Here is a 12,867-nt window from a genome sequence, read left to right as displayed (position 1 = left end):
AGATGCTGGATGTAGTCCTGTGGAACGGCTTGCCATGCCATTTCCACCTGGCGCCTCAGTTGGACCAGCGTTCGTGCTGGACGTGCAGACCGCGTGAGACGACGCTTCATCCAGTCCCAAACATGCTCAATGGGGGACAGATCCGGAGATCTTGCTGGCCAGGGTAGTTGACTTACACCTTCTAGAGCACGTTGGGTGGCACGGGATACATACGGACGTGCATTGTCCTGTTGGAACAGCAAGTTCCCTTGCCGGTCTAGGAATGGTAGAACGATGGGTTCGATGACGGTTTGGATGTACCGTGCACTATTCAGTGTCCCCTCGACGATCACCAGTGGTGTACGGCCAGTGTAGGAGATCGCTCCCCACACCATGATGCCGGGTGTTGGCCCTGTGTGCCTCGGTCGTATGCAGTCCTGCTTGTGGCGCTCACCTGCGCGGCGCCACACACGCATACGACCATCATTGGCACCAAGGCAGAAGCGACTCTCATCGCTGAAGACGACACGTCTCCATTCGTCCCTCCATTCACGCCTGTCGCGACACCACTGGAGTCGGGCTGCACGATGTTGGGGCGTGAGCGGAAGACGGCCTAACGGTGTGCGGGACCGTAGCCCAGCTTCATGGAGACGGTTGCGAATGGTCCTCGCCGATACCCCAGGAGCAACAGTGTCCCTAATTTGCTGGGAAGTGGCGGTGCGGTCCCCTACGGCACTGCGTAGGATCCTACGGTCTTGGCGTGCATCCGTGCGTCGCTGCGGTCCGGTCCCAGGTCGACGGGCACGTGCACCTTCCGCCGACCACTGGCGACAACATCGATGTACTGTGGAGACCTCACGCCCCACGTGTTGAGCAATTCGGCGGTACGTCCACCCGGCCTCCCGCATGCCCACTATACGCCCTCGCTCAAAGTCCGTCAACTGCACATACGGTTCACGTCCACGCTGTCGCGGCATGCTACCAGTGTTAAAGACTGCGATGGAGCTCCGTATGCCACGGCAAACTGGCTGACACCGACGGCGGCGGTGCACAAATGCTGCGCAGCTAGCGCCATTCGACGGCCAACATCGCGGTTCCTGGTGTGTCCGCTGTGCCGTGCGTGTGATCATTGCTTGTACAGCCCTCTCGCAGTGTCCGGAGCAAGTATGGTGGGTCTGACACACCGGTGTCAATGTGTTCTTTTTCCATTTCCAGGAGTGTATTTGACGACGGACTACAGTTTCAAATGTTAAAATTTATTCCTGAAATTTAACTTAATCAATGGGAAATCCGGGTCCGAGTTTCGGTCCAGAACAGACTGTCATATATCGCTTTCGGCAGTGCGTCTTTACCTATTAGAGTCTAGATGATTCTGAAGACTAAATTTGAATATTTGTAGCTGTAGTTCGTTATCAAAACTGAATATGTATGAGGAGATGACGGGCCTGAGATGGACATGAAAACGATGATCTATAACTTTCCATTGTCTTGATTCTATAGTCTGCTCGGGGATCACAAGATGAGCGAGTTTGGTTAAGTGAATGAGCAACGTAGCTACGAGAAGAAATAAACAGGTGCGTGACTTACGGAAGTTTGGGACGGAGCCGAGAGCGTGCTCTTATAGCCTTACTTGGAAGGTAACTGCTCACTATAATCGGTAAATCTGGATTCGAGTCCTGGTCCGGCACAAATTTTTGTGTATAGGTTTAGGTAGTTCATCTATATCTATTATTGTTAACATGAATTCCAGGAATAAATTTAATTGGAAACTGAATTTCGTCATCAAATATAAATCTTACATCTGTTTTCGAGACCGTTTTACATTTCATTTGAAAGCGCCACTGTGAATGAGCAGATGGAACTGACTGATTTGCAGTGTAATTCCTAATTTAAAGACAAATCCGTTTACTTGAAAACTGTGCAGGACGCCTGCTTTGATTTCCTCACGTAGAGTTCCCACATCTCCATAATGTGGTTGTAAAAGTGCTACAATATTTCGAGCAACATGTGTGAAAGACCACTTTTCGATTACGAAACTAAGTAAATCACGATTACATGCAATTCAAGTGAGAAAAACAGTGAAACTGTCCGTGTCTCTCCATATGAATCAGTTTTTACCAGAAAAAAATAAACTATGTCTTCAGCGGGCCAAAAATAATTAACTGATAATGAAAATTTGTTTACAACATGAAATAGGAAATCTAGTTCTGTGCAGTGCGAATGCATTGTCTTCTAAATGTGATCCTTTTGCAACAGCCTAGTCCTCCTCAAGATCAGCGTGGCATGGTGGTGGGAACAATGTACATCCAGGCTGAGCACTGTTCCACGCGAAATTGGCATGGCTCAAATTCTTGGCCGTCCCTGTAGCAGATGATATTTGTATTCGGGCATGAAAATAACTGATAATATCCGAGGCGGACAGAATATTAAAGGCAGATTGGTAACGGCAAGAAAAGCATTTCTGGGAATGAGAAATTTGTTAACATCTAATATGAATATAAGTTTTAGGATTTCTTTTCTAAAAATATTCATCTGGACTGTAGCCTTGTACAGAAGTAAAGTATGAATGATAAGCGGTCCAGACAAGATGAGAATAGACACTTTTGAAATGTAGTTCTACAGAATAAATCCGGATCCTAGGTGGATAGACTGTATACCTAGTGAGAAAACACCGAATCTAATTGGGTAGAAAAGAATTTATGATATAACTTGACCAGAGGAAGGGAACGGTTGACAGATCACATCCTGGTGTAGTAAGGAATAGTCAGAAAGGGGGGGGGGGTGTTGGCGGGGGGGGGGGGGGGTGAGGGATAAAATTTGTAGAAGCCAATATAGGTATAAATACAATAAGCAGATTCAAAGGGATGTAGGCTGCAGTGTTATTCACAGATGAAGTGGCTTGCAAAGATTAGATTAGTGTGTAGACCTAAATCTAACCAGTGTTCTTACTGAAGACCACGAAACACAATCAAAAACTTATCTTGAAACAGTATTATGTGCAAACTGTGCGAACAGTGTACGAAGAGGGATCAGAATCCCTCCTGCTATTGGCCAGCACATCTTACGATATGCCAGCCAATGTTGAAGTGTTTTCCAATCGTGAGTAAAGTCACTTCCCTGGGCGCCACTGGACTGAACACCGACATGAATGTGTTCTTCAGTACACTTGCATCCATGTTAGAAAGAGCCCTAGCACCACTGATTAATAACATTTCTTTTTCAGGCATAATCATGTAAATTACAGTCCCATTGTGTTTTAACCTGGATTCACCGGCGGGGATTTTGGAATGGTTTATATTTGTACTACTGCTAGCCTCCATAGTTGACTGGTCAGTCTAAATTACAGCTTAGTGGAAGACCCGGTTTCAATCCACTACGGGTTTTCTCTTGGTGGTATGAACGGAGTGGGATGTACTCAGCCTTGTGATGCCAGCTGAGAACCTACTTGAGAGTGAATTAGGTCGTGGAAACCGACGACGGCCGGGAGAGCGGTGTGGTGGCTTCGTGCTCCTCCACACCGCATCCAAATGATGCTACTGGCTGAGCATGTCATGGCGGCTTGTCGAATGCAATTGGTCTCTCTGTAGGGCAGCGAAGGTTCTTGCTTATACCGTTGACGTATTGCATTTCATCCTGAGAACCGATATTTCACTTGATGAAGTAGCATGTCAGAATCGAGTGTTTGCCTACAACCAGGAAGTAGCAAAAAATTTGAGTCGTTGTTTGATTTGGGGGGGGGGGGGGGCGTCAAATGGCTCTGAGCACTATGGGACTTAACTTCTAAGGTCATCAGTCCCCTAGAACTTAGAACTACTTAAACCTAACTAACCTAAGGACATCACACACATCCATGCCCGAGGCAGGATTCGAACCTGCGACAGTAGCGGTCGCGCGGTTCCAGACTGTAGCGCCTTTAACCGCTTGGCCACCCCGGCCTGCCGGGGGGGAATCAAACAGCAAGATCATCGGTCCCACAGGGGAAAGAAGTCGGCCATGCCATTTAATAGGAACCATCCCGGCATTTGCCTAAAGCTATTTAGGGAAATCACGGAAAGTCTGAGTCAGGATGGCCGGACGCGGATTTGCACCATCGTCCTTCCGAATGCGAGTCCAGTGTGCTAACCACTACGTCATACGTGCAAAAAATTTGAATGGTTGTTATCATGTACTCTTTCCTCACTTAAAAGCATGAGTTACCAAGATTTAACTAATTAACCGACTATTTGACATAGAGTTGTAATTAAATCTAATACAAAACCAATCGTTTAAAGAAAGTTATTAAAACGCCAAAAAACCAATAAATCCCAAGTATATTTCTGTACGAAAATTCAATCAACATACAAAATTTTACATAGCCTTACATAAAATGAAAAGAGCCACCATATTTATTGAAGGCAACTACATACTGTCATAAGAATTTATGTTTCAGTATTATGTTTTAAGTATTCTTGCAACATAAGAAACAGAGCTGAATATCATTTACACACCCAGAAAAAATGTAACCTGATGTAAAATCGTGATGTGTCTAAAGTACAATCTAGTCATTTTTTGAAAGCATGCAGAAATGTACATTTCTACACTAAACTCCCAGTCTTTTCTCTCCAAAATTATTTCTTAATTTTGACCAAACAAGCCCATAGGTAGAGAAGGTCCTCTCAATGGATGCAGTGCTGGCAGGGCAAAGACTTAGGCGCCAATAAAGTCTTTGTAAGACTGCGTTAGTGTTTTGAATAAATTAATCATTGGAATTTAAATTGAACTATTTAATCGTTATTACAAAAGAAAACAATAAAACCCATAAAACCCAATGTTGTCAGTTGGGTTGCTTTTTTGAAAAATATCCGAGTTTTTCCCAAACCTGGTTCCATACTGTTAGCAGCAGCCAGGTTCAGTTTCATTTAATAGCTCCACTCTTCTGTCAAAGTAACAACAGTCTATAGGATAAATGTCTGAGCTCTCGAAAAATGTCTTGACACTTGCACAGCAACGCAGCATCGTTCTCAGGTCTGGTCGAGTCCATTCATTCCTTCTGAAGGGGCGGCCACCTCGATTTGCTCTCAGCTGCTGAGCTTTCTGTTTTCTCCTTTGGAGCAGCCGTCTCAAATTATTATGTGCTGATTTTCTGATTCGGTGAACTAGTCACAGATTGATCTGTACTGGCACAACTTGCTGATACGATCGTTTGCGGACTCGTTCACTGTAACTTAAAAGTTCTTCTTGTGAGTGAGATTCAGCTGGTTAAACGAACCTCCCGTACCGCGTGGTGGCTGCATACAACGGAACAGCCACCACTACCATTCCCCCCTCCCCCCTCCCCGCCATGCCATCTGCAGAGGTATGCGCCCAGTTATTTTGTGCATACTCTCTCTTAGACTTCTAAGGGGAAATGAGATTATACCAACAAAACTACTTTCGTTAAGTATCGTCTTTTACTGTAGACTACACAAGGTTCGTCCTTATTCTACCATTCCTATTAACTGAAATGGTGAAGTCGGCACTACTGTCAGTATATGAAATTTTATTTCCATGTCGATCGCAAAGCACTTGTATTAACACATGTCTGGCAATTCCTGATGCCGCGCGGGGTAGCCGTGCGGTCTAGGACGTCTCATCACCGTTCGTGCGGCTGCCCCCGTCGGAGGTACGAGTCTTCCCTCGGGCATGGGTGTGTGTGTTGTCCTTAGCATGTGTTAGTTTGTCAGATTAAGTAGTGCGTAAGCTTAGGGACCGATGACCTCAGTAGCTTGGTCCCCTAGTCCTTACTACAAATTTCCATTCCTGATGCACAATCATCAGATGTAAAATGCTTGGTTACGAATAGGACGTCAATAAGAAATGCTGTATGAAAGCTAAGCGGTTTATATCTTATGATGGTCCATAACGCATTGGAACACCTCCTCCCCCCTCACCTTCAAACCCTTCACAGCTATAAGGAATGCAGGGGTTAAGACAAGACAGATGAGAGTGCAGATATATTTGAGACTTCATCAGCTGCAGACACTCAAAACAAGCACGCCTTTCCCTACGAAGGAATTCCATTAAGATTCCTGTCCCAGTATGCAGAGGAAATTGCCTTGCAGTCACCGGAAATTTTATCGAGTCTCAATCGATCACCGAAGGGAAAACAGAGAGCATAAGACTGCATGTGACAGAGTTAGTTGAGAAAATAAGACACCATCTATCCCCCCTACCACCACAAATACTTAAAAACTGCCAGAGTTGTTATTATGACTATCTTTAAAGTCATTGCTGACACACCGTAGGTATGGTGTTTCCGTTTAAAAGCATTCTTCATAATCATCTGACCAAACTTGTACAATCGTATAACGAATGACAGTGACAATTGACATTAAATCATTTAAACTACTTCGTGTTGGTGAATATGTTAAAATTCGGTTTTAATCTCTTGTGATCATTCATAAATGAAGTAAGTCATTCGCTAACGAGAATAAAGGAACGATGAAAAATGTAGGCGCTGTAGTCACGACACACGACATGCCTACGTGTTCCACAACTCTCGACGTTTATAAATTACAGGAATTACGAAATAAAGTTGGTGTTTCGCAGAAGTTAGGCAAACTAATTTCAAAGTGAGATGCGCCTGGGGATTGGTTACTCATAAGAGTGAATTCAAACTCCACTGATAAAATTTCGAACTTCGTTTAATGATATAATCTGAATATAAGTGACTTGTGGTCTCCAGTTTCTCTTTACACAGAAATTAGATTTCGTTTGGTTCCTTACCCACATCTATGTTTGTGTCTTTATTACACCGAAAAATATCTGCACAACAATGCAAATGTCGACGGTATGACTTGTTTGAATACAAACTTCTCCCTCGAAGCATCATTCGGTACTACTCAGTTCTGCAACGTTCCATTTTTTTTCTTTTTTCTTCTTTTCGTTGAATTTGTAGATACAGAGATACTGTGACGTGGTTCCCGTCGCTGCGGGAACACATTAGAATAGCATTCTCGCTCTTCAAATACTCTCAGTGAACCCGTACACGAGGTACATGTTTGCCAATTCTTCGCCAGTAAACCTACTAGTGTTTCATTATTATTACGCAGATGTGCTGAAAAGTAATGTCTCTGATTTTCTGTTGTTGTCAACATCGGTCGAGGTGTTACATGTTACACGCATTACTCGGTCAACCCTAGACCTTCGCTGACACATGTAGTCCCTGTCGATAGAGGGCTCCGAACTGTAGCAAGTAAGATGATGGACTGTAGGGTAACCACGTTAGTGCGTGAAAAACACAGTGCTATAATCGAGTTTCTAACCGCAGAGGAAATTGGACTGCTGTCTACAATTTTTTTTCTTCTGAGGATGAGGGTGATTGATTCAAAAACAACATTGTGACAGGTGATGAAAGCTGGATCCACTATTTTGACCCCTCAAACGAGAGAGCATCAATGGAGTTCCACCATAAAGGATTACACTCACCAAAAAAGTTGAAGAGAATACTATCAGCAGACAAAGTCATGCTCAGAGTATTCCGGGACGTTCAAGGTGCGGTGCACTTGGAAGTCATGCCTAATCGCACTATCATAAGCTCTGCAATGTACTGCGAAACCCTCAGAAAACGGAAATCACGAATTCGGAAAGTTCGTCCATGCATGGAGTATCCCCTTCTTCAGCACGGCAATGCCAGACAACACACGAGCGCTGCGACATCTCCAGTAATCCGACGGGTTGGATTTACTGTTACTGATCATCCTCCATACAGTTGCAAGTTGGCGCCATCCGAGTTTCGTCTGTTCCCAGAACTTAACGCAGAACTTCACTTTCATTACATGAAGCGATGCAAGGAGAAGTGAGGTTGCTGTTCCGCCAACAAAGTCAGACATTCTACAATTATGGTGTCAAAAACTTTTAACTGTTTGCGAGAAACCTGTTCGTCACCACGATGACTATGTTTAGAAATAAATACGTAGGAATCAAGAATAAAAGCGTATAATGTCAATGAAGTTTGTGTTTTTTAAAATATTCGGTGGAATTACTTTTCAGTAAGCCCCCGTGTTACTGTTATTATACACGGTGTTACCGTAAGAGCGTGCAAAAATTTAACGGGACATACAGGATGCTCCAGTGGCCAATTTGAGGTAGGGAAAATGGGGTCGGAGAAGCCAGCTTAAGATGATAAGAATAAAATCAGATTTCTCTCTACTGTTTTATTTACATTAGTTACAGTTCACTGCAAATACCACCATTGACTTAAGGAACGTACCATTTGCACTGTATCTTACAAAATGTGCTGAAACTGACAGCCAACAATGTCAATGCAACCACGACATCGGAGAACAAGGTTCTCACGCACCATGACAAATATCCCTGGTGTGTTTCGAATCAACAGGCAGCTACAATTCTGGCAACTAATTCCATCTGCATAGCCATTGGAGTGACTTTAGGTATCTCCGTAGCAATTAATCAAGGTGATTCAGATCAGGTGACCTCGCTCGCCACTGAATAGGATCTCCCCTTCCAATCTACCGACCAGAAAATACCGCATTGAAATGGTTGCGGGCATCCACTCTCAAGTGCGGCGGTGCCCCGTCACGTTGTATCCACATCCTCTCACAAACAGCCAGGGGTACTTTCTCCAAGAACTCAGGCAGAGCTCTTTGCACGAACCTCAGTTCAGGCGGTCATCCAGACTTCCTAATTAAGCAGGCTCGTCCTCATTGTTTCCCTGTAGCAAATGAGGAATGTACATGTAAATAAAGAGCACAGTTCGTCTAAAATTGTAAGTGTGTTAGTTGTAAATGAGTTGGAAAACAGTTATGCTAGACAAAGCGGTAGAGAAGGTATGTTCCGTATCTCCCTAAGCTGGCTTCATCGATCCCAGGTACCCAACCTCGAATTGTTCAGTGGAGCACCCTCTATGTCCTGTTGCATTTTTACACACTCTTACGGAAGCACGATGTATCTACTGCACTGCATGACAAAAAAATTAAAACACCCTAGAAAGGGACCACGAAACGAAATGATACTTCCTGCGTTAACAGCGTATGTGATGTTTCAATAATTACAAAATCGAGTTAAAATTACAGAGAACTTGGCGGTATAAGCCCACATATAAATAAGGCCAATAGCAACTCCTGCTGCCTGGGAGCAAGCAGTGATACAGTTGGGAAAGGGCGTCATAAATCCGTTACAACCCGTCCTGATTCTGGCAGCTGCTAGGCTTCGAGCGAACTTCAGGATGACACAACGTTGCGGTGGTCTCGCGTGTTCGACCAATATCTTGACGAATATGCCTATACTCACGTTCCCTTGTAGTGTAACATGGGCGACTTACTCATTCCACTCCCCCACAAATATTGATATAGTACTATTCGATAGTCGGCCAAATGGAGGCCCAAAATGAGCCCACGTTCAAACTTCCTCTTGTGGTACAATGCCGTATCACAGGGGTATGTAACATTTAAAAAATACAGTATCTTGTCCTTCACAGTGATCATTCAACATCTGTCGCTGTTCACGCCTCTTATATACCCTTCTAGGCCTGCATTCTGGTAGCCATTCTGCCTGTCACAGGGAAATACAACTCTAAACCATTTACATACCGTGTACGTGTACGAAATTCCGACCATGTTTTCTAGATGATCTATTTTTTTTTGTCAGGAAATGTACAAGATACTTAAAAGTAATAGAATAAACATATTTTATACCTTATTACAATGCGCTGCTTATACCTGAGAGTAATATCAGTATCACATATTACTGTATTAAAATACGTCTGAATAGGTTCTGAGACCATACTATTCAGCAAATGAAATAAGTTGAGCAGTACACCATAATCAGCAGATATAATGCCGTGTAGCGACTAGGTCACATAATGAAAGAAACCAACTGTTACTATTGAGACAATTGTAGAAACCAGCTTTGCAGAAATGGAAGTCCCACATAAAGATATACGCCACAGAAAAGAGAACAGACAGATAGTGCACATTGCAAGCTGTGTTCATAGTAATAAACAAATGGAATTCAGCTAGTAGTATACAAGTAAGAACTCATTTCATTCAGTGGCTGAAAAAAGGTTATCTGTGTAGTAGCTAAACATCACATTTTAGATAGAAAAACCTCAATAAACAATGCCAAATTACTATAGCAAAGGAACTGTCATAAACAGTGTTTGTGTTACTGCTCTTAAAACTCAGGTGAGAACTATGAAGCGAGTGACTATCTGCAGATGTCATACCAATATTAAATTTAAGTTCATGTTCAGAACAAAACAACATAATAATTTTACTTCAAGAAAGTTTCAGCCTCGTGGATAATCAAACAGCTACAGTTTTGCTTTCATTACTATTACTATCATTTAAGTTTGAGGATAAAGAAATGTTTCTTTGCAAAGTCGTAGGTCCAGCACCTGGCTCTGAGGCTCTGAGCACTATGCGACTTAACTTCTGAGGTCATCAGTCGCCTAGAACTTAGAACTAATTAAACCTAACTAACCTAAGGACATAACACACATCCATGCCCGAGGCAGGATTCGAACCTGCGATCGTAGCGGTCGCTCGGCTCCAGACTGTAGCGCCCAGAACCGCACGGCCACACCGGCCGGCTCCAGTACCTGGGGCATATCATTAGTTCACCTGGGTTGAAGACGGATCCCTCTTTAACAGAAGCATTTGAGAATTTCTCAGTAACCACTAACGCCAAAAAATATACCAAAATTTCCTCATAAATTATTACTGTAGATTCTTGGCGGACAATGTCATTGACTAAGTTGTTAAGGTACAGTTTTTAAGCGGATAGAAGATTGTAACTATGAGGCATGTCAGAGATATTTTGACAAGTTCTCCACTATTAAATAACCAGATTTTTCAAAGCCTTTTATCTTCTGTAAGGATTCCTCAGACTTCATTGTCAGAGCTGTTCTCAGTTAATAACGTAATGGTAAGAAAAGTTTTATTGGCTATGCTTCCCATCAACTAAGCAGGCAGGGATGAATTACAGCACGAAACAGAGAGAGTTACTGTCTCATTTGTTCAGAGTGAACTGTTTCAAATGTTATTTGTATGCTAGACAACTCATTACTTTCACTGACCTTTTTAAGTTTGAAGGACCCCAGTATTCGCCTAACCCACTGAGCCTTAAAATTACATGAGTATGATTACGAAGGACACCACAAACCTGGTATACTACACCAGATTTCATGCGAATTAAATCGGAAAATCAGATTAGTGCAGACAGATGATGAGTTTATTGAAGAGTTGCGAGAGGCGCAGATGAGTGTGTGTAGAATGTCACCAGTATGCTTGCCTTACACATTTTTGCTAGGGAGGATGGCATTTTGTATCACAAGACTCCCCCTGGGAACAGGGTAGCGGTTCCTAAATAACTGCATGCACGTGTAACAGTTCAGTACAATGACAACTGACAAGCACGCTGTAGGGGATGAAAGGTCGAAAATGCTAGAATAGCTATAATATTTTGGTGGAAAAGCGGACAGACTGATGTAGAGAAACACGAGGAGGGTTCAATAACTAAGTCAGAACTTTTTTTCTGAAAGCAGGTTGGTTTTACACAATTTCCAATACATCATACCATTTTTCACTCTTTTGGCTACAAAATCTAACTTTTTTAACACAATTTCAGTTCTGTGTGACAGCCTTATTCCACATTACTGCGTATGTGGCCTGTATGCCTGCATGGAACCACTGTACTGGTCGACGTCGAAGCCAACGTCTTACTGCATCAATAACGTTTCCACCTTCCACGTACTGCTTACCGCTGTGTGCACCCATCATTGGACTAAATAAAAGTCGGAAGGTGTGAGATTCGGGCTGTAGCGTGGATGAGAAAGAACAGTGCGATGACGTTTTGCGAGCTCCTCTCGAGTGAGCAGACTTGTGTGAGGCTTTACGTTATCATTGACAAGGAGAAGATATTTTGCATTTTTGTGGTGATTGAGATCTCAGTGGACGCCTCAGGATACGACAACTTAACGGGCGGGGGAAGTTGCAGGTCAGGTTTACACAACGCCGTTTGTTGCTTCACAATATTTAGAACCCTTTCAGTATCGAGATAGACGTAAAACATCTAAACTAAACTAAACTCCTCCCGAACCGACCGGCCGCCGTGTCATCCTCAACCCACAGGCGTCACTGGATGCGGATATTTTCCGAGACCGGAGCAGCTACTTCTCAGTCAAGTAGCTCCTCAGTTTGCCTCACAAGAGCTGAGTGCACCCCGCTTGCCAACAGCGCTCGGCAGACCGGATGGTCACCCATCCAAGTGCTAGACCGGACCGACAGCGCTTAACGTCGGTGATCTGACGGGAACCGGTGTTACCACTGCGGCAAGGCCATTGGCCGTAAAACATCAATACCACGTAAATTTGGAGTAGCTGTTTGAGAATTATTGCAGAGCAACAAACCAAAAAGACCATAATTATAATAAACATTTCTTATCTCTTTCAGGACAAGTAATGCCTCTTTAAAATAACAAGTTCGACATTTATAGAAATACAACTCGAAAGTCCTTCAGGCACTCGTAAAATTTCAACCAGGCAAATGTTACTTCTCCACAATTACAGAAAAAGAATTACTATAACACTCTGAGAAAAACACAGTTAACTTCAAACAAGGAAGGTGGCCCTTATTTAGAAAAAATTTACAAGTTCAGTATTACTATTAAAATCACTTGAGGGCGGTTTTGGCGCCAGCAGATTAGAAACATTACCGGTTCACTCTTTCATGAAACTGGTGGAGCTCTTTGACATTAGCAGCTTTTCAAACAGGAAGGTAACGATTTTCAAAATTTTACAAGTTCAGCATTTGACAATATTTTAAAATTTACAGTTCCAGGATTACGACAAAAGATTTGGAGCGCCATTTGGGCACTAATCATTTTGGAACAGAAAGATGCAACGATTTT

General features: G+C 43.2%; 1 pseudogene; it reads right to left on the bottom strand.

Annotated features, from left to right (window-relative positions):
• Positions 1 to 12,185: 12,185 nt before the first annotated feature.
• LOC126204699 (5S ribosomal RNA) lies at positions 12,186 to 12,303 on the bottom strand (annotated as a pseudogene).
• Between the last annotated feature and the right edge of the window lie 564 nt (positions 12,304 to 12,867).

The sequence above is a fragment of the Schistocerca nitens genome, chromosome 9 (assembly GCF_023898315.1).
Source record: "Schistocerca nitens isolate TAMUIC-IGC-003100 chromosome 9, iqSchNite1.1, whole genome shotgun sequence".
NCBI classification, from domain to species: Eukaryota; Metazoa; Arthropoda; class Insecta; order Orthoptera; family Acrididae; genus Schistocerca; species Schistocerca nitens.
This window is presented reverse-complemented; position numbering and strand designations above follow the sequence as displayed.